Source organism: Vanessa atalanta, chromosome 26 (genome assembly GCF_905147765.1).
Source record: "Vanessa atalanta chromosome 26, ilVanAtal1.2, whole genome shotgun sequence".
NCBI classification, from domain to species: Eukaryota; Metazoa; Arthropoda; class Insecta; order Lepidoptera; family Nymphalidae; genus Vanessa; species Vanessa atalanta.
The window spans coordinates 7962807-7981170 of record NC_061896.1 but is presented as its reverse complement, the minus strand read 5'-3'; the positions used below and the strand labels follow the sequence as shown (position 1 = coordinate 7981170).

Here is an 18364-nt window from a genome sequence, read left to right as displayed (position 1 = left end):
CTAAATATGTCGTATTATTATTTTATATTCTAGTAATTATTGTAAATTTATTATAAATTTTTGTCATTTTGAATCAAGCACTTACTAGCAAGCACTTCGAATTAACATTTTTAAAAGATTATACGTGACGTAAAGTTACCACTTAGAAATGTAGATTCTACCGTTATATGTGCAAGAATGTCAATCTTTTGAATCAACTAAATAATATATGTACAATGTTTAAATAAAATACAAACGAGTGAGTTTACCCTGTTTGAAAATCAACAAAATCATTCGACGCTTCTAAATTCTCTATATAAATAATGATTACCTAAATTTTATTAATCAAGTTGATTCTATATTTAGGACCATTCCACAAATTTAATAACACACGACACATCTATCGCATAATTAATTAATATTGGACCTCACTGAAACAGGCTGCATGTTCGTTACATTAAGTTAAATAACGCTGCAAAGTACATCCATTTCTCCCTTTATTAAATTTTCGTTAGTTTTGTTTCTCCTCTTTTTTGAGCAAATATATATGCTGCCTTCGATGCTAATTATCTTAATGTTTTTTTTAATAAACTAATCTATTGTTCGTTGTCTTCGTGTATATTTCAATTACTGATCAAGTTTATTTTTGATGACGATGCTTGCTTGTTTTCATTTCTAGTCAGAATCCCCATCATAGGTAATATTTTCTTAAGTAAGTACTATGTGTGTTTACTCGTTTTTATCGGATTTATTTTGAGTTTTGTTGTTTTCTGTACGTTTACAGGGCGAAATATAATGCATTGCAATTAGTATTAAATATATTTATATAAAATAACTGCAAATAAATAAATAACCACTGCCATATGAAAACTCCATGGGCTATGTTACAGCTAAAAAATAATGTCTCTAACACCATAAATCACTAATACCACAAAAACCGACGCAAATAACGTTCATACGTATGTCCCGCGAGGGTTATCGTACGCCATGTATCATTATTATTGTATGCTTGTCTAGACTTCACCTGACCCCATATGTATTACCTATATATTTGCATATAAATCTTTGTATTTTTACAAATCATAAACCATACAGAGAATTTTTTTACAGAATTTGTGAGAATAATTAAAATAACAGTCTGTAAATTCGTGTCGGACGAAGGTTCCGATTTCCTTTTGACGTTGAGGAACTTTTTTCAGACATGGAGTTTGTTGGATATGCATATGGATTTTTTATCGGAGCATAAGCACGAGATGCATTATACACACTGATTAAATATCGTCAAAAAATAATTTCAGTTCAGATTTTTATATTTTCAAATAATGAAGAAATTAAGTTCCTGTTATCATTTTTATACCTATATGTACATATTTAAAGTATACGGGCATACGGGCAAATGGGCCACCTGATGGTAAGTGCTCACCATCACCCATAGACAATGGCACTGTAAGAAATATCAACCACATCTTACATCGCAAACGCACGACCGCTGCTCTGAGTTTCACCCGCTTTAAACGTGTAGCGAGGTGTGAATTAGCAATAACTGTTCGCAACAAATAGACTAGCCGACGTAATTATATTTTCAAATCGGACTAGATACCTACCGGATACCTACATATGCTACGCGCATTGGAATCAAATCTTCGACTTTACAATATTGACAAATATTATCGTATATAATTTCTCATCATTAGAGATCTTATCGCCCACGTAGGCGCGTCTCTATCACCTTAACTACACGTAAAACTGAATATTTTTGTTTATTTTACTCTTATATTGATCGCTTCACGCACACTAGGAAATTTTGTAAGCAAGCGTCACTCACACCAAAATACACCGATATTTCAAAGTGGAGGGGCGCGTCTTCGTTAGTGAACAAACTGTATATATACAGGAGTTAACGTACATTATGTACGAATACGTGTCCTTCCATGATGGGTCGACATCTACTATACATAATCCATATATTGTCCACGTCCTCGTGATACGCTCGACAACTAGGAAGCTTCCGACTCAATGAATTGGAATAATTAGTGAAGCAAATTATGTTGCGAGATTAATTATTATTTTTAATGAACTCGGATCAAGGGGAACATTTTAAATTAAGTAATTCCATCTTTTGACTTTACTTAATAACTTCTAGGGTATATATGTAACCAGACTATTCCTCTCGTATTTGTGGTTAATATTGAATTGAACCCAAATATAATCGGACACAGAGCTATTATAAATCAATGTTCTTAGTGTTAAATTTAATTCTATAAAAATATATATATAATAAAATCAGCTGACAGAGGAGATTTACACATCTCTAGTTTTTTCTTTTTGATGACATTGGCGATAGCGTTTGCTTACAGTGAAATAACCCTTAATGGTAATATATAAAGGCGATAATTGTCTCTAACCGTCATTAATGAGTCAGAAGGGAATCCTGACTGACTCACTTGGCATAAGTCCATCGCCGGTTAGAGATTTAGTTTGGGTTTGATGCCCTTTGGCAGAGTCCTATCTAATTAATTAATATATTGCTTTTCATCGAGCTACGGTTTGTTATTCACAATATGAATTAAATATATCTTTTATATAAATAAATGTTTTTTGTTTTTATAACAACGATCATATAAATTATATATTGCTTGAATTACTATGATATAATTCAGTGGGGGGTACCATCCACTCATCACAATTAATACCACCAAACAGCAATACTGAGTACTGTTGGGTTCCGGTTTGAAGGGTGAATGAACCAGTGTCACAAGGGATAACATCTTAGTTTCCAAGGTTGGTGATACATTGGCGATGTAAGGATTGGTTGGCCGATTTGCAAGTCTGATTACCCAAATTAAATATAAGACATATACTCTATATATCGTTCCTTGTACGTCGATTTGAATTCCAGGTTATCACTTGAATTAATACGTCATAAAAAGCTTTAACAGGGGTAAAGCAGGTTGCATCATTTAAATTCCACATAACATTTCTCATAAACAATTGGCCACGAGGGCCGCTGTACCCGAAATAGTACTGTTTGTGGATCGATGTCCGACCGGAACCGCCTTCTATTACCGGCTCGGCCCGACGTGCGCCGATTATCCGCTGAACGTAGCGTCAACACAAAAATCGAAAATGATATATTTTTTATTTTAACTTCCTAGGGCGTGATAAGAGTAGAATTTCAAGGTCGAGTACCGTTAATACTGTTCAGTAAGTTAATAAATATATTTTTAAAGGATATAGATTCCTTTCTGCCACAAGAAAAAAGTACTTATTCGATAAAACTGCGATAATTTTTATTTAGTCCTGTGTTTTACAAATTATGTCTATTATAATAATATCAATACGTATACATGTAATAAAAGGTTTTTATTAAATGCTAAGTAATGTAAGTGAAAATTATTAATCATATGCTTACGAATTGGCTGATTGCGAAAATTGTCATAAAACAAATGTTTTTCTGACGCTACGTCACATCTGCAACGACACGTGGCCATATTTATTTCCATTGAAATGGTTTAAGCGAACTGTACCGACCACCGACCAGCCTCATTGATGTTCTTAATATATGTTATTCAACCACAGCCAATCTTACGACATACGTCAAACTCTAACACAAAAAAACAAGTCCCTTTTCTTTAAAAAAGTTTTTAACATTCAAACTTTAATTTATGTCAACATTTAAAAAAAACAATAACATATTTTACGAGAGCAAAATCGATCAACAATAATAATGAGACATCTCAGTTAAATAAAAGTTAAAACCAATAAATAACGTTAATCGTTAAATCTTAATTTTTGTCAGATATAATTTCTAGTAAAGAGCCTTCGATGCACGTGTCATACTCAAACTAACCAGTCTTATTTTATAGCTAAAGAAATGGAATTCAAAAATTGCTTTAAAAAAATGTTTCATCATTAAAATATATTTTTTATGTAAGCTATTCCACTGTGTGCAAATATAAAGTATACAAATCATTAAAGACGCTACGAAAACTTTCATGAATTGTGACTTTTCTATCAGCCAATTAGTAAGTGGCTGCTGAAGGAACCGAAAGCACTGAGCAAATATTCTAAGTATCTTTTAATTTAATTGCATTCACTAAAAACCAGACAAAATTCACAATGCAATGTTTCCGAGTTCATTAGAGACTTACGTATTGAAAAAGCTAACAGTTCCTACAGCAGGAGCTCTACATTCAAATCCTATAATATTATTACGATTTTCGATCATTAGCCACACGGTGTCATGGTTAAGCTAACATCACCAAACCACGTTGGATCAGTGTGGTGGAATAAGTTCCAAAACCTCTCTAAAATATGAAAAGGTTTTAATACATCAGGACATGTACAAGATTTTACTTTATTTTGATTTTACAGAATCCGATCTCTCTAAATTCGATCCGTGTCCAAGTACCTACACAAAGAAGTATATTGCAAAGCGAATATAATGTTGTAAGGGGAAAACAAAATAGTAACTGCATTCCTTAGACTTTTGATGTTCTCCCTAAAATAAACCAGACCTAAGACACTCTAGCTGGCCATAAAACGTTACCATACCAGAGAAGTTCCACCAGCAACCACGGAAGTTCGCAAATAGAAATATGTGCGCACACGCGAGACGCGACAACGTTTGGGAATGCGCGCGCGTCAGTTATTTTAGAAATTATAATGACGCTGTCAAGTTCCATACAAGTGTTCTTCGCGGAGAATGCAACGTAGTCCCGAACGAAAATCTTGGCAGCGCTCGCGGTAGCGTTTGTTAGTTTCTGTTAGCCGTTCATTGTTTAGTAATAACAACGTCACGGCTATAATTTTATAACTTGTATTTTAGCTAATAATGAACTTGAGTTAATGAATTTCATTTCATAAGGGGAAAATCGGTGCATTAGAACGTATACGCTCGAAGAATAGTCCACCGTACAATTTACGAAACTTGTAAACTAAACTGTATTAAAGAATACTTTCAAGAGCTTTTACTTGGTGGTATGTATTACCGAACAGCAATACTTAGTATTATTGTTCCGGTTTGAAGGGTTAGTGAGCCAGTGTTACTTCAGACACAAGGGACATAACTTATCTCCCAAGGTTGTGGGCGCAGTGGTGATGTAAGGAATGGCTAATATTTCTTACAGCGCTAATGTCTATGGGCGGTGGTGACTACTTACTATCAGGTTGCCTATTTGCCCGTCCGCCTACCTATATCAAAAAAGTCGACGAATGTCAAAAGGAATATTTCATAACTATTGTCACGACTAATGCCCTTTACTCTAACATTCCCATATAATAAAACGACACAATAATAAACATACAAATAGCCTCGATAACAATTCTCATCCGAGGTACGAATTCGGAATCTTCGTCATTTTTAGCGGGTCGGAGTAATCTGTGGAATGTCGGGACCGCTATACAGTCTAGGGGGCGTCTTGTCCCCTTCGCCGTTAATATTAATGGTCCCATGGTGGGGTGGATCTTGAAGGTAAGTTTGAAGAAAAAAAAACTTTTTAGGGAGCATTTTGATTGCATATGGACATTTTCTACATTGGAGTAAAAAGGCGTTTACTCCAAGATTTTTTGCAAGTTTTTACTCAATATATGATATAATTATGAAAGTAAATATAGCAAATATGCAAATGAATATTATTTATTAAAACAATTCGAAAACGATATTTCATTCATAATTATAGTAAAAACATCAAAGCAAACACAAAAAAACACAGGCATGAAAATGTAGAGATGAAAATTTGTTTACTTTTGCGATACATAAAAAAAATGACTGTAAATGGCAGTTACGTATAAATTCAGCAAGAAATCACTTCGTCTAAATCTCGTGAAACGTTGAAGACCAAACTTACGATAACGATTTCGATACGTGTATCTGTTAAACGCTATAATTATATATGACTTTCTTACAATTCACGATCGTGTTCTGCGAGGAGTTCCGAGTTTGATCTTACTGAACAGCTCTACAGGTTTCACATTCAACTATAACTAAACGGATACTAAAAATATATTTCCTCGACTACCGTTTTTCACTAATTGGGTTCTTAATGTATTATTTATACATAACCAACACATAAACTTAAGCAATCCAATAGCGCTACGTAATGATTATCGCGAGAGCATCGGTAATTAAACCACGTCCTTGACCCGACGGCCGGTAATTAAACCTTATTGAGCAGTTAATTTCTATTACGACCTCATAATCTGATTCCCTATACTATAATTTCGCTGATGGAAGAATCTTTGTTTGAGTTTCGCTGATAGCACCCAAAGCCGTTGGTCCTGTAAGTATTTCCGGCTGCATCAAACATTATGCTATCCCTTCGGACTATAAGAATATTATCCACATACACGTGTGAATTTTAATGTCCTGCCTAGTAAGATAATCATCATTGCAAAGAACTATAAAAGCGTTTAATATATAAATACGATTTAAAAAATAAAATCAAAATATTCTTTATTCAAGTAGAATCATAAAGGCACTTTTCAATCGTCAGTTGAATTAAATGACAAGCTACCGCCGGTCCGGAAAATAGATTCTAGTGAGAAGAACCGACAAGGCACTCATTAGTTGCACTTTTCCAACATTATAATTGCCTAGAAATCAATAAACATTCAGTCTACGCTTTTTATCTTTAATACAATATTGTTTTGAGTAATATAAATAATTTATCAATGTTTTTTTGACATGAGCTTTTAATAGGCCAAGTTGAAATATATATGTTTAGTAGTACGTAGTACGTAGTAGTAGTTACAAAGGCCAATCCCAACTTTAATAAGTTATGTGCATATATCACGCGATATACGAGTATAATATACACATACACGCAGTTTGTATCTCTTGTCAACATATCAGATGCATTTCATTTTAAAAGAATCAAAACAATACCCTCGACCCATCGAGATGATGAATGAATACGAATTAAATCGGTACAAAATCATAAAGACCGCGCACACACCGGCTGGTGTCCACTCACAACAAAAAGCTGTTAACAACAGAACCTCGCACTTAGTGCGTTACCGACAGGGCACTCGGCCGTGGATAATCGAGAACTGACCTTGACCCACGACACCACAATATTAAGAACAGAACATTTATCGGGGGTCCTGTTTTGAAAAAAAACAAATGAAATTTAATTTTAGAAACAAAAAAAAACATTGATAAAATTATGAATAACATTTTCACGTTCATAAAATAAGTGGTTCTATTAATAATACATTTGATAATTAATTATCACCAGACAATAAAATACCTATAATTTGTCAAACAATTTAATGAATTCAAATTCAACACAAAAAAAAAGACTTGCATATCGAATATTTTTTTTAATTAACCTTTTGTTAAACGTACCGTTCCGACTCCGAAGTCAACACATCTACCCCGAGGTAAGCCTTTTAAGTAAGGAACATAAGATCAAAAGGTGCAAAGTTTGTATGTACCGATTTTCTGACAGGATATGTACATTATTAACATACTCATAGTTATTCAAGTGTATTGGTTAAACGGTCAGCTAGCTCCAATTTTATAAGAAAGTAAATTACTTTTGTTAAGCGGAAAAAATAACTTAATTTAACAGCAAGTAATGTAATATCGAGCAGACTTGAAATTGATTTCATAGAAAATTAAACTACAGTAAACAATCAGCGAGTAAGTAAAATAAATTTATTATAGTTATTGCAAACTGCTATATAATTCGGACCAAATAATAATTATGTATTAAAACATTTTTTTTTTCTAATCTTCCTTTCCACCAACCCGCATTAGAGCAGCGTGGTGGAATATGCTCCAAACCTTCTCCTCAAGGGAGAGGAGGCCTTTAGTCCAGCAGTGGGAAATTTGCAGGCTGCTAATGCTAATCTTCCTTTGATTTAGTTTCTGACCAGATTTGGTTTCGAATTTTTTATATGGCCGACAAAAACATATTAAAGTATCAAAATAACTATTAAGCTGATTTTGCTTGCTAACCGAATATTTAAAAATATACCACCTGCCTTATTTAAATAGTGGCATAGTACATTTCTTGGTACTATAAATGTAGACAAAATGACTCAACAACATATTTTTGAGTGAGCGGTACCTATCCCTAGCCTAAAGCTCTACCGCTAGTTAAAAATGGTATAAGACGCTACTTGAATAAAGTATAATTCGACACTATTTAACGGCATATTCCTTCACATCTGTTCAGATACTATAATGTTTTAAAGTTGCGTTGGAAACATGGTCGGTACAATTATCACTGGGATGTCACTATCGCATCCTGCCGCCGCCGATATTATTGTTCACTGACATTTCTCCTAAATGCTAAGCAATTGTGTCAGTGGGAACGACAGAACAAGGTTATAAGCTGCATTTGTTGACTGTACATACATATACCTTTATGATGTAATTACTACAAAATTATCAGTCCTAGTAAGTCTTCGGCGGATTCTTATGTCAGTTGTTAAAAAACGGTATACCTATATACCGTTTTTTATTTAATCTTTATGTTGTACACTTTGTAACAAATATATAAAATTGTAGCGTCTGTCTGTGATGTCAAATGACTGCTTTTTTTAAAGTCTAAATTGCTCTTTTAAAACGAGTAAAACTTCCCAATTTAAACAATTGAATGATTACAGGTACCGTTTAGTCTCAATCACATCAAAATCGGTTAAGTCTAACAGAAGTTATAACAGCTTATAATTTTTAATATGTACATATTAAAAGCAGGTAAAAGAAAGAGACTGTAAATTTCCCACTGCTGGGCTAAGGATACCTCTCCCTTTAAGAAAGTTTCGAGTTTATTCCACCGGGCACGAAATTTATTATAAATACAAATTAAGCACATGAAAATTCAGTAGTTGGTGCGTGGGTTTGATCCAGCAAACATCAATATTAAGATGCGTGCATTCTCACCACTACACGTAGTTACTGTAGGCATATAATTAGTTAATTAAAATTAAAACTCTATTTTTAGAATATTTCGTTAAGCCCCCGCGATAGCATACAAAACTTTGTTTATGTCTCTTTGCTATTGTTTGGCTTTAGGAATATTATTATTATATGTAATCCACGCGATAAAACCGCGGGGCACAGCTAGTATTCAATAGAAGTCAGAAGATATAAACAGTAAGGACAAGAACTGTGATTTAAAACTGTTATTCTGTTATTACATGAGCTTGCGAAATCGAATCGACCAAAACATCTACTACGTATTGATACTTCGCAAACATCGCGGAAGGAGCCATGCGGAAATAACCAAGTTTCAAGTTCACTGTGTGGGCAGAGAGAACGCTTCAACTTAAAATATATATTCCTATTAGGGGGGGGTGAAGCACGGGAAATCGATAGATACGAAGTGTATTCAGTTAGCAATAAGAATGGATTGTTTTAAGTTATAGAACAGCTTGTTTACAACGTGTTTTAAATTCAATTATTTCACAGAACACTTTGAAGGGTACTCAGACCCTAGGGGGTGACAGAGTTATATGACATTCTCAGCCGCTTTAGTGGCATACTTGCGATGGCCATCCTCGACACTGATCTTAGGGCTGCTGGACTATTTTCACATTAATACATAAGTCTTGAGTGTGATGAGTATATTTCATGGTTAAATTTAATTGCACCATTTATTTCTGCCACGTGTACTGAATTGATCGCATTTTATCAGAGTTAGCCTATGAATACGACAGTGTATTGATACTTAACGATCTTTATTAATACTAATTACACGTTTATTCAAACGTGACGAAACAAAAATTAATTCTATAGGAAAATCGCTTTTCTCTTGGACACGACTCCCCAAGGAGGGTGCGCCCTTGGCCGCGCCCGAAATCTCCGAACCTCCCGTCACTCCTACACTATCAATGTAATAAATTGCTCTTCTGTTTGGGGTTTGTTTTAAAAATAAAGAATACCTAAAGTTCCACCGCCCTAATGGCAAAGTTTATGTTTATATTTGACAAGCAAGTCGCTTAATTACAGACTTCTCTAAAATGTCTTCTAATTTTTACAGTTCCCATGTCTTAGTCTCACAAAATGCTATAATAAAACCGGCCAAGTGCGAGTAGGACACGCATACGCGCACGACGAGTTGCGTTCCATTAACTATAAAAAAACGGCATAAAATCATGTAACCAAACAAAAGATATTGTATATACCATAGATATTTGAAACAAAACATTCTTCATTTTATTTATAAAATATCAAAATTAATATATTTTAACCGTGAAAAGTTTGAAGTTCGAGACTTTTTGCTGAAGTAAGTTCGGCAGCCAAGTTTTCCATTTCATATTTAATATCTGAAAGTATTTAGCTTCAAAGTTTGAGGCATATTCTCATACTATCTAGTTTATAATTAAACAGCCTATATCACGGTGATCCCGGGACTAAGACTTTAATCTTATACAGAGTGTCAGTCAAAAACCTAAAAGAGACATTATACTTCACTTGTAACATTGTATTAAGGGAATTACTTATTTTTTTGGCAGAGTTAAAGTTACTGGAATTATCATGGATGTTATTAATAACCGTAATTGAATTATAAACAGTATGTATGTATATTATACTTCTATGTTAAAGATACGCGTCTCTATTGATCGATTCTTTATCATAAGTCAAAGCGGACCAACCGGTGTACAACATTGTATCGAGGTCCGTCGAGTAAAATCACATTGGACCAGCGTGGTTAAACTTCAAAATCGTTTTTCATCTTTCAATGGCTGTTACTTGTACTTAGCACAGAGCTGTGAATAATTTCTAATATCTTTACATAAATAGTCAGAGATAATATATTAGAACATAATAGTTCCTCTGAAAACTGATTTTCTTAAGATAAGCTTTAGCCGATCTCAAGTGCTATTGATATAAAATTTTATAGTTTTAGATATTTTTATGATGGTGGTCCAATTTCGACAATAATACATAACAATATAATTTTAAGCGAAACTTCTTCTAACATAAGGTACACGTAACTATTTCTGACGCCATAAGGTTTCTCTGCAAACACTTGTATTGATTTGCGCGTGTTTTTATATTTATAAATTGTGTTGTTCGCAAAAAATAAACAAGTCACGTTGTGGCGCTACATCGAACGTCATTCGCGTCTCAATTGCGTCCAGTAGCCCAATTGCCTTTATAAGAGTCCTATCGCCTTTGACTCGCGGACACTCATTCTTAATATTAGCTGACGTTACGAAAATCATATGCTCAGACGTCATCTAAATAGTGTAACATTTCGTAATTGCAAATATAAAACAAAAAGGTCAATGTACTTGATATAATTTTAGAATTGATAATGGAATTAAATTAAAATACCAAAGGGGTTTTCTTTCCAGTTTTCGGATGACACTCTGTCGTTTTAAAAAGTTAATGAGACACGACAATGACATTAATTGAATAGTAAAAACTTATAATCTATCTCATGAAAACGAACATCATACAATTAAATTAGCTCTTTATTAAAGTAAAATATACGTCGATTCTTTTAAATATACGCTATCCTTTTTTCGCTCCACGCATGAGAAAGAGATAGCAATAGTCGGTCGTTTAATCATTGTTCATCAAGCTCATTATCTGATGGAAAAGCTATCAGCCAAGAACTGAACTAATCAGAAGCCCAGGTTTTACGTGCTTTTCGAGAAACGGGACTACCAAATGTCATCTTTTAAAATCCAATCAGTTACTCGAAGTTTATCGACAGAAAAGACCAGTAGCATATCATTTACTAGTGACGGGATTTGAACCCAGTACATAAAGATATAGCCTTATAACCACTAGAGCAACGAGACAATCAAGTTAAAGATCGTGATGACTATTACCTTAGATTTAAATAATAATAAAAATATCTTTAGTCTCTAGGTCGATATGCAAACATTTATAGATGAATGGAGTAATAAATACTATCGAATTTCCATAATACAAGCAGTTTATAATATTAAATAATTATCATTTATTGCTAACAAACCTAGTTTCGTAGCTCGAATTACTATATAAAAAAGATAATTATTCATTCAATTTAAACATGACAGAAAGTAGAAGAGGCCAGTCAATACTTAACGTCATAAATTCATATATAATATATAATTATACTTTACTACATAAACATATCATTATATAAAACGTATATATTACCCAAAATATAATAAATAATAAATCCACTAGTCTAGTTAGACAAACTGAACGAACATCCAAGTTAAACGTCACGAGTGCAAAAATTCCAAAACACATTAGCAACTATACACGTAAAATCGTACGCAACGTACGTACGTACAAATTATTGTACATTTGTAACGACACGTCCTACCCGCGCGGACGGTCCCGAATCACTCCCGAGCTTACAGCTAAAGCTCTGAAACTGACTGAAAGTAAACTTCACGCTTTACAATACATGCTTACGGCTTATTTGTTATTTGAAATGTATTATTGTGTATGTACTAAACAGTTATATGTTACACGCCAATTTCGCCTTTGGAAATTAGTTTTTAAACTAGAGTTAATATTCGTTTATTTTCGAGTCGAACAAATAATTATTTAAATGTATTCAAGTAGCCATTTTTAAGGGCGATCTATTAATATACTAATATGAATAAACTCAAAAAGTATCTCACTTTCAATAATAATTAACTCCAATAAACAAAGAAAACATATACATATATCAATATATCAACGAACGCTATCTATATTATATTTAATGAGATAATTTATCTTATTTATTGTTTTTTTTTACAATAAGCTATAAATAATTTGGTTGATATGTATTTAAAATTATTATGTGTATTAAGGCCTAGCTAACTTGGTGGTAGGGCCTTGTGCAAACCCATTTCGGTAGGTGTGGTACCCACTCTAAATAGTATTGTAGTGTACCAGTTTGAAGGGTGAGTCAATGTAACTACAGGCTCAATGTTCCATGGCATAGTATCATATCTTCTACAGTAGGTGGCGCATTGGAAGATACGAATGGTTTACATTTGTTACACCAATTTCTATGGACGATAGTGACTATCAGGTGACCCGTTTGTTAGTCTGCTTACCTCTACGGACGATTCCGCATCGATTGTTCATAATGTCATACCGATACGTTCTTAATGAATCAAAAACCATATATTTATTAACGAGTATGCGCATCAATATAGCTAAACAAAACATGACCGCAGAGAACAGTGACAATCATACAGTATGTAAAATGAACCAGCCGCCCGTGGATAGCACTAGTAGAGGCCTAAGACGGGCTGTTTCATTTCAGATATATTTTACACTATCACTCCGAAATCAAAGTGTCTAAACTGCAAATGACTCCACGATATAATTTGGAATCAAATATTGCTTCTAACATTCATACTAGCCTATATAAGTATATTTAAATATATTATATTTGAATTTAATTGAGTTTCGCACAAATGTTGTACAATTATAACACATACGGAACTAATTACTTTAATATCGAATGTACTTACATAGACATACTCTGTAATGAAAATGGTGGAAAAGCGTAACTATTGAGTTTCTTGCCGGTTCTCCTCGGTAGGATCTACTTTCCGAATCGGTTGTAGCTTTAGATTTTATTCACCACTGTAACGATGATTCAAATGTGCTTTTATGATTCTACTCGAATAAAGAACATTTAGATTTTGATTTTGTCGAGAAATTTCGTCTGTTTCAATGCTGGGAAAAGCTACCTACCCCGCTGCGCTTTTGCAAAGTGGTGGAAATATGATGCAGATATTCAACTAATACGAAGGATTTCTTCATTCAGAACATGAAAATACAGTTTAACCACTCCCGAGTCTGAAAACGAAATCTTCGGTCGCAATCCACGTGTCCACGTGCCCTAACTGGCCCATCTCGGCTCATAAACTTTAATAACGATGAATTCCCCGTATTTCAACATATATTTAATATATATAATAAAACGTCTTTGTTCTTAAAAGCGCGTAGACCGACATTCCTATTCGTAACTATAAACGATCCAGCATATGAGAACGCGTCACGGCCACTCGGAGGGAACAATTAAAAATCTATTTATACACACATTCGACGTATGTATGTATATATTTTACACCCCGTCGGTGGGTCCGTCGACTATTATACGAGATTTTCATTTACATTTAAAAAAATAAAACATCTTTAAAGAATCTATAGAATAAGAATTCTAAGGAAGTAAACGGAAGCTCTGAAAACAAATGAATTTTCTTTTAAAAATTCCACGAGAATAATTCATCTTGTATATGAGTAGTAATCAATGTAAGATGTTTTCCTAAACGATTTCAGCCACAGTGTCTCGAGAGAGAACCAGAACATACCTAGTATATACTAATATTATAAATAAGAAAATAACTGTCTGTCTGTTGCCACTGAATTTAATTTTATGAGATTTGGTATGAAGCAATTTTGAACTCAATGGAGGGACAGACTACTTTTTATGCCTCATGCCTAATACCTAACGACCGATCTCAAAAACACGAGCAAAGCCGCGGGCGACTACTAATATTTAATATAACAGCAGTCAGAGTAGCGAAATCAGCTCTCATAATACGATATGATCTGTATCCGATAGTCCGAAGAACTTTAAAAGCTTTCAAAAGTACGGTTGAGTAACACTGCATTGAGAATTACTTAACAAAACAACCTAAGTTTTGCTGAACGGGGATCTGTAAACAGGACCTCGGGATGTTGTAGCCTTACAAGATTTCCACTAGATCATAATGTTCAACTATAAATATAAATTATTTTTAAAATATATTCGCTAAATTATATCAATGTATTTAAGTTTTAACGTTAAATTAAGAAATGTTTACATTTCTTAATGTAAACATTTCTTAATTTATAATTTCAAATAATATTGACATACATCCATGATATTTATTATATATTTTTGATATGATTTTACGCGAATTCGTATGAAGATAATTTTGTTCGCCTGATATTTAGAGCTTTTAACTTCCTGCATTATTCACTGATCGACAAAGTTCAAAATTAATGAACACATTTTATGTCGAGGGTCAAGGGTAGATGATCCAAGGAAGCGCAGATATAGAGCACTGGATGTGGCCCAAGTTAATGTCACTCATATTATAATGCTAGACATCCTCTCGATACATAGCGCTACTTATATTTATATAGCTTCTGGGTTTTACCGTCACAACAACCGGTAATATATTTTTGTTATTCATGCATCTATCTTATTTATTTATCTCCCCAAATTATGCTAAGGAAAACAAAGTCAAAGGCTCTATTCTACTTAGGATTTGACTGTAATTGTTACAGAGGAAATATGGTAAAATAATATAAGCAACACGAATAATCTAATATTAAAAAATACAAAAACAGTATCCAGTTATATTCTAACTAGCTGCGACAATAGTGACAAACATCTTATCCGACATAACCCATCAATCGATATTTATACAAAATCCTAGCGTGATATACTTATTACAATGTCTCGTAAACACAAACAGCAAAATTACAACATATTTTTGCTTGATTTTTCTTAATACTCAGAAGTCTGCAGATTATTTGTAATAATATATTTAAAGTCACTAAAATGCAGTATCATTTAGAAATTAATAAGTTCAATGCTTGCTTTTTCAATTTGAAATTGATCCTCGCAATAACTAGTTCATTACGCAGCGTTATCGCGGTGGACGACGAACCTAACCGTCACTCATATCATAATGTGTGTCATTAGTCCGCGGGACAAATGAAAAGTCGTTGCCAACAAAAATAACTTTGTTATGTAAACATTTTAATACTGGAGTTTTCGCGCGTAGATATTTCTCGAATGAGTCACAGTCGAAGCGTGACGGTTGATCTTTACAAATGATACAAACGGACGGGACACTTTTATTTGGCAGCTGAATAATTGCATACGATTGCGACGAGCATAGAAAATATCACAAGACTGTGTTTTTCTTCAGCATAAATATTTATATTACATTTCTTTTAAAAAACCTTGTGATAATTCCTAACTCAACAAGATTTACATATATTAATAGTTTTATTAAATGGATTTATATATCGTCAGGTCTCCTACCTGTCTCCAGAAGTGGATATATCAACGCGACGATATTATAATTTCATATGTTTCTTTTTAATTGAAATATAAGCAAACATGCGTTCAAGTTTCGCAAAGAATAGATTATATTTAAAAAAGAATGCTCGTTTAAAACGTGTCTAATCAATTTTGATTTTTCAATATACAACAAATTATACACTTATACATATATAAATACAATAACGGTTTAATATGTCTTTATGCGTGTACATTAACAAAAATTATATCTGCGTTTTTATTACAATTGCAAATACGTATTTATAAAATTATTTATATATTCAAGTCTGCGATCAATCCCCTCCTTAAAATCAGTAGGTATTACTTTAACCCCTTGTGTAATTGAAAATTATGAAATATTAACATGAAAATAATTTATATATTGACAAGACTGTTTACGTGTAAATAGCCGTAATTAACACAGTATTACGTGTCTAAAAATGATCTTAAAAAATATACTATAAATAAAAGAACAACACACAACACAACACAAACGACCCACTATTTTAAGTATTACGTCAGTTAATTTCAGGAGCTCATTAATTATTACAAATAAACAAAATGTTTAAGTAAATTAATTATATAGTTTACATTAGACAGTACACAATAACAAATTACTACTTTACGAAACAATTAGCAACTAGGGAATAATTAACGCGTTATTACATTATACGAAACATACTGAGACTATGTTTAAATATTAAAATAATAACTACCTTTTCCGCACTTCAATTTCTTTGTTAAATTAATATATTTCGTTTTAGAAAACAACATTAACCAAACTGAACGAAACTTTGACAAACGAGTAACGTTACGCTAACGTTTAATGTAATATAGTGTTAACATAACGTACATCATTCGGTCGTACAATCCACTCACTCACTAAGCCACATCTAGATAATGTTATTCCTTAGAAATACACAACAAAAGCCTTACACATGCGAGTGCAAGGTTTTCCTTCCAAGTCACTGCACATCGACGATTCTTATTACTTTTCAAAATGGATCTGTGTATGGGGTTTGACTCTTTATTTTTTTAACGTTACATTGTTTTTTTGTATTCAATATTCGTTCTCTCCCTATCTTTCCTAAGCCGATTTTAAAGGATAGATATACATATGACCTATGTAATAACTTTGGGCCTCTATAACGTCAGATACATGATGGGACAAACAGGATGAAATTTATCACATAATTCCTTACAAAACATAGGAGAAAACGTAACAATCAAACAAGCTCATTTCCGCATTCATAATATTATACTTAGAATTTTTGTAATTTTAGTGAAACCTTTAATCGTGCAACTCATTTATGCTAGTAATAATTAAATGAAATCAAACTAAAAGTATACATAAGTACAGGGGGTACATATCCGTCCCCCCTACCCACGCAAGGGTTGACCCGCGCCATTAATGGGAACGGGGCGACTTCATCGAGTGACTGCGCTCACTCCGAGCTATTATTTATCCAGATTGGATCGTTCCATTATTCTATCACGATAGACAAACGGTAGAGACAAACTGGGTTCTACGCGATCACGTCGTAAAAGATAGTAATGCATTGACAACGTTCGTACGTGTTAATTTTATTACAAACTACGATATATAAGCTACTATTCAGAGGATCGGAATTGCTATTGAACGGGGTCAATGTCAATTTTTAATTATAATATTTGTATATACCTAAGGATTTAATGCTAATAATTCTTATGTAAATAAAATATATTAACTTGTAAAACCTATTATAACGACAAAGTTAATAATTTTAATTGATAATAATAAATATTATGGACGCGTAACGCATACGTAAAGATCTTATATTTTTCAGTTAAGACAATTGGTTACATAACATTACGTTATTAATTAAAGTATAACAACACAAACTCTTTTTAACAAATCGACGTGGAGCATATTCAACACGATTCGTACTGTAGAATAAGCGTTTAGCGTTGAATCGCAATTCTTAGTCCAAAATATAAATAACAATAATACAATGACCAATCCCCCCCTCCCCCCAGATCATCAGCGGAGCAATATGATTCTTAATGTAACCAACGATCATACCATCCTATCGGCCTTGATTCTGTTCGATATTCATCCCACAACCAGTTCCACACATGAATATCATCGTTGTATAGCGCTTTTCAGACATTAGTAAACTTAATCAACTAAATTTTTAACGGATTTTTATCTAATTAGCTATATTATTATCACCACACTTATAGTAATATTCAAGTACGACGAATACCATACCATATACCATACGATACCAAGATTTTTTCTACTAATTAGCATTAGCAGCCTGTAAATTTCCCACAGCTGGGCTAAAGGCCCCCTCTCCCTTTGAGGAGAAGGTTTGGAG

At 33.2% G+C, this 18364-nt stretch overlaps 1 protein-coding gene across 4 annotated transcripts in view; it reads right to left on the bottom strand.

Annotated features, from left to right (window-relative positions):
* LOC125074071 (rho guanine nucleotide exchange factor 11) overlaps positions 1-18364 on the bottom strand; it is a 162953-nt gene that overhangs the window by 96285 nt on the left and 48304 nt on the right. The window lies entirely within an intron of this gene.